This window comes from Balaenoptera musculus, chromosome 19 (genome assembly GCF_009873245.2).
Source record: "Balaenoptera musculus isolate JJ_BM4_2016_0621 chromosome 19, mBalMus1.pri.v3, whole genome shotgun sequence".
NCBI lineage: Eukaryota > Metazoa > Chordata > Mammalia > Artiodactyla > Balaenopteridae > Balaenoptera > Balaenoptera musculus.
The window spans coordinates 54,102,020-54,108,019 of NC_045803.1; positions in this window are offsets into that span (position 1 = coordinate 54,102,020).

Genomic DNA, 6,000 nt, shown 5'->3' on the forward strand with positions numbered 1-6,000 from the left:
AGGCAGGGTCCTGCCTGTGTGTTTGAGGAGCGGCAAGGAGGACCTTGTGACTAGAATGGAATGAATAACAGGATAGAAGTCATAGATCTAGAGCAACAGGGGCCAGATTATCTAGCCTTGGAGCCACTTGAGGATTTTAGCTTTTACTCTGGGTGAGATGGGGAGACCTTGCCAGGTTTTTCGCAGATGAGTGATGTGATAGCACTAAGGTTATGAAAGGATTTCTCCAGTGCTGGGTTGAGAATGGACTGTGGGGAGACAAGGGTGGGATCAGACGGACCCCCTGGGAGGCTGTTGCTGTCATCCAGGCAGGGGGTGATGGTAGCCTGGACCAGGTTAGTAGCAGTGGCATCAGCAGGTAGTGGATATATTCTGAAGGTAGAGCCAGCAAGGTTTCTTGATGGATTAGTTGGGGGTTGAGTCAAAGATCAGAGTCAAGGGGAGTCCAGTGCCTGTATGCTGTGCTACTAGAAGGATGACCTTGCCCTCACTGAGATGGGGAAGGACGCGGGTGAAGCAAGATTGGAACATGTAAATTGGGGCATTAGAGTGAGCTGTGAGCTGAGAAATCTGCAGGATAGAAGGAGAAGTTAAAGTCCATGGGATAATAAGGGAAGGAGGCAGAGGAGGGGGTTAAAAAGAGAGTGAGAGAAGCACAAAGAAGCATCTATGAGGTCGGTGACACTCCACAGTGGTGATGGTGGGAGGACACGTAGGCCCTCGTTAAAGCTCCCGGTACTATTACATGCACTTCGGTGATTGTGTTAGTTTCCTAGGATTGCCATAACAAATTACCACAAGCTTGGTGGCTTAACCAACGGAAATTTGTTCTCTGACAGTTCAGAAGACTAGAAGTCCAAAGTCAAGGTGTCGGCAGGGCCATCCTCCTTCTGAAGGCTCTAAGATACTTCCTTGTCCCTCCCAGCTTCTGGTGGCTCCAGGTGTTCCTTGGCTGTGGCACCATAATTCCAACTTCTCCCTCCATCTTCATGGGGTCTTCACCCCGTCTCCTTCTGTTCATGGGAATTAGGGTCCATCCTAATCCAAGATGATCTTATCTAGAGAACCTTATGTTAATTACATCTGCAAAGATCCCTTCTCCCCCAGATAGTGTCACCTTCACAGGTTCATGGATTTAGGATCTGAACATATCCTAGTGGGGCCACCGTTTATGCAACTACAGTAATGCTCCTCCGTCCCCTCCATTTCTCCCACCTGAACTTCCAAGCCTCTAAAAGTAGGAGGAACTTCAATAAAGTTGACTTTACTGCTTTAGGTTTTGTTTTACAAATGAAAAAGAGAGGTTAGGTTTCACACTGAGCTCAGAATGGTAGCGAGAAGCAGTGACTTACAAGAAGCAGACGAAACTGTGAGAAGGTAGGTCCCTAGGATCTTGAAGAAATCTTGGTAAGGCTTTGACATCCCCAGGCTGTGGGATTGGGAATTTGAGCCAGTCTTACCTGGATCCCAGAGTTTAGGAAGTTCCTACTGATATCTGGGTTATGAAAACATAAAATATGATTATATTATATATTCTACTTTGTAACCTGCTCTCCTTGCTCAAAAAATATTGCAAAAGTTTTCTCAAGTCATTAAATATTCTCCAACAACATGATTTTTAATGGCTGCATAGCAGTCGATCAAATGGAAGTACTGTAATTTATGTAACAAATCCTTTATGGTAAGCCATTTAGGATGTTTCTGCATTTAACATATGAAAAATAACACTGAAATGAACAACTTTCTCCATAAATCATTGTGTACATCTTTGATTATTTTCAAATGGTCTCATTTTAAATAACCATGAACAATTTTGTGATAGCAATTTCTGCTCATTGTTTTCTTATGAACTAAAACTTTTCCTTCAGGCAAAAAAAAAAAAAAAAAAAAAAGAAAAATGGAAAAGAAGTTCCTGGAACATCTGGCTTATGGTATAATTTACTTCTGGTATTCAGCTGTGCTCCCAAATTTTGAAATGCCTTCTTTCTAATAGATTCACCCTAGATTTAATCTCCCTTCTGGAGATACAGATGCCAGCATGTTTCCTTCTGTGAACCTTCAGCCTGGGAGCCATGGCCGCAGGAGAGAAGCCACATCAGACTGTGCATTGGTTACCTGCAGCTCCTATTTCTCAATTTGTAAATCCAAAGAAGGGAGAGAAACTGATAGAATTATACTGCTGGAGTTTTTGTTGAGGCTGAAAAGATTCCTGTGATAATGGCTGTCATGGAAAACGCTGATATGCCAGGCCGTTTACATAGATTATCTTTATAACCAATATGAGGTACAAGTTATTATCCCACCATTGGTGAACAGCCTGCAGTTCAGAGAAGAGAGGGCAGTTCATACAGTCAAGTAAGTAGCAGGGTTGGATTTCTACCCAAGATTTATCTTACTCAGATCCACCATGTTGTATGTTAGTGGGAATCCCACGTTTTTGAATTTTGAACACTGGTAAGATTTCAGATCAAAATCTGGGAGACATGCAGTTTCGCCAACTTTTCATTTTGCCAAGTAAGGGCATCAAAACAGAAACAACAACCAAACTGTGATATCCCATCACCACCATTTCATACACGAAAAAAGAGTTTAATGCCAAAAAGTGAGGAAGGCAATACTCTCCAAAGATAATCCTTTAAATTAAATGAATTCAATCATATGCAAACTCAATACGTTGTCCTTACTGATGACCATCATCTCGCCAAGGATCGGTGAAAAGTGAGTGCTGTCTCTAGACCCCATTCAAGAACTGCTTTCGGAGGTCCTGTTGTCACCACTGCCTCGATGGAATGGTTTCTCTGCCTTGGCTGACCAACATGGAAGGGGATGCATGGCCTCCCTTCTGCTGCAGGAAGGAGCTGGCAAGACATTCAGCCGAGTGAGAGTGGGGCATTCATGTCATCACCATCCCCCCCTTTCAGGGTAGAATTCTCACACTCCAGTCCTTTCCAAGAGTGAGGAAAGGAAGTGGAGACCAGGGTGTAGACTAATTTCAAGACATTTAAGAGGGAGAATAAGAAGAGAGAGAGAAATATTTGGATACATGGGCAGAAATATTTGGGGGTTGATTCCTTAATGTATTCATAAGAAGTAGAGCTATGTAGATGGAGAACCCCTGTCAGTCTCCAAGTGGATAAATCAAAACAGAACTCATGGATCTTTAAAGCTGGCCCTTTACTAATATGGTGGTTCTGATATACAATGTACGGGAGGGAAGGACGATGGATCATTAGCACGGATTTCCACTCCTTCGCTCACACTGGGTCCCTCAAGGACTACGAGGGGTCTTGGCACTGAACGGACACTAGGTAAGTAATTGATGAACCATGAAATAAACAAAAACCAGTTATTACGTCAATCTCTTATTGTTTAATTTTAGTAGCTCACTCCACCCCATCCACCCTCATTGCTTCATTATTGGATTTATGGTCATAAGTGGCTCATAAAGGCAAAGTTGGCTTGTGGATGGTCTCCACGGTTGAAAATGTCAGCAAAAAGGTCACAAAAATGAAGGTCAGGATGGTCTCCTGACTCAGGAGTAAGGTTGGCATTCCTGAAGTCAGCCATTATTGAATGAGCACCTTGAACCTGACATTGTACTAACTGCTTAACTGGCCGTGAGCTCACATGATCCTCCTGAGAACACAGTGAGGGAAATACTATTAATATTATCTCCAGTTTACAGACTGCAGAGACCATGGAGATGCTTAGTGGCTGGACTAGAGAGCTGTAATGGAACAAGGATGGAAGCCACATCAGCCTTGCACACACACAGCCTAGGCACACATACATACACTCACACACAGACACACCCCCACCCACACACATACACATATACACTCCCACAAATACCCACACACCCACACGAATGTGAACATACACATAATCACACACCTACACATATATACACGTGCATGCACACACATACCCACAGACACCCACACACATACACAGAGTCATATATATTCACAATTACACACATATAGCCATACACACACACACACACACACACACACACACACACACACGGCAAGAGCCCTGGTTATATACCAAATTCTGATGCTCATTGTCTGTATGACTCTAGTCGAATGTTATCTCCTCTCCGTTCCTCAGGTTCCTCACTGCAAGTTTAGATTAAATCAGAGATCATCTGGTCATGTGTCCAGGAGCCCTTGGGTCCTGTGGCGGTGCCTTGGGGCTGCCTCAGGAGTGAGAGAAAAGCCCGGCAGGCTGCCCGTACCTCACCTCGGCTTCAACCAGGACAGCTAAACTTTCTTTTGTTTCACCCGTTGCTACTCCACTTAATTATTTCATTAGCACAAAAAGTACTGGAAGCAAGCAGAGTAGAGTCCCAGGGAGAGGATCAGCCTGAGAAAATGCTCCAGGCCAGGCAGGGCCAAGGGGTTTCACTGAGCAGCGATGGTAAGCAATCGATGCTCGGGTAGTCCCTGTGCAGCCCCCTAGTGGCCATCTCCCACCCTGCAGCTTCCAGGGAAAGTCTGTCATACAGGAGAGCCTTGTCCTACTGACGCTGCAGGAGGTTGTGTGAAAGGTTATTGAACAGAAGTGCAGCCTGTCTCAACTCACCCTTCTGCTGAGGACAAACACGGTGATCATTCTGCTGTGTGAAGAGAAGGCTCTGGGCTCAGAGTCCCACGCAGCCGCCTGAAGGGAATCACTGGGGTCCAAGGGAACTGAATTGCTGGTAGGAGCCAGACCCGGACCTGGACCTGCTGGGGGCAGGAAATGCTTTATGAGAAATGTAACTTCCCCCAAATCCTCAGGGATAATGTCGAGTTCTGTATGAGGCATTAGGACTCCAGCCTTATGAGAGAGAAGGAAGGTCCCAGAAAGCCAAAGACTTGGGAATATTCAGGTTTTATATCTATGTGTACCTAAAGCCAAAACTACCATCAGGTTGGCAGAGGAATGTTTAAATCTTTTTTTAAAATCGAGATTACAAACGTACTTGGCAGGAGGAGGGCTACCTTGTAATCTGTGCTTAAACATACTTATTGAACTTAAAGGGTGTGTGTATGTGATCCTGTGTGTGCGTTTGTACATGGCTTTTCCATTTTGGTGCTTGTTGTTTATTACCCCTTGCTGTGGTCAGTGCTAAGAGTCAAGAAGGGGATGGGCCCCCAAACAAGAGCAGAGATAAAAGTATTGGGATTTCACATGCTGCTTTCTATCCACAGAATCCATAACGTGTTCCCTACGTCTCTTGAGCATGAAATTCTGTCGTCTTAAGAACAAGACCTTTTCCATTCTTACACCTCACATTTTGGTTCCCAAGTGGCAATCCATTGCCTGCTGCCAGTTGGTGACAAAGTTTTTCTTTTCTGGGGTGATACCTGAAAAAGGAGGACAGCATAGAAAGTTTCTTATAAAGTTAAAATGAATCAGTGTGAGACCACATTTTATTCTGAGACTGTGTCCATCTTTTCAGTTTTAAAATATCTTTTCTTGTGCAGACTGTCGGTAGTTGATTTCTTAATGCATTTTCATTTGGCAAAGCTAAATATTGGTGACTCCATGTGTATCTGTCTCATTTTGAAAATAGTTTACTGGTCTATGAAGCGAAAAATTTGGGAACTACTGATCTAGGCAATTTTATTATTAAGTTGCAGTCCCAGGAAAATTATCAGCCAGAATCACAGCAAAGATTTTCTAAGAAAATTACACAGGAAGAGCTTTGCAGCCTACAAACTAAAAATATAAAATGTTACTACATTTAAAGATAGGATACCTTCCTCTATGAAGCTGAGATCCAGATTTGGATTTTACCTACAAACAACCTTGATGCAATGGGCATAGTTATGGATTAAAATTTTTTCTTCCAGTTTTATTGAGATATAATTGACATACAGCACTATATAAGTTTAAGGTACACAGCATAATGATTTGACTTACAGAAAGAGAAAGACAAATACCATATGATATCACTTCTATGTGGAATCTAAAATATGACACAAATGAACCTATCTATGAAACAGAAGC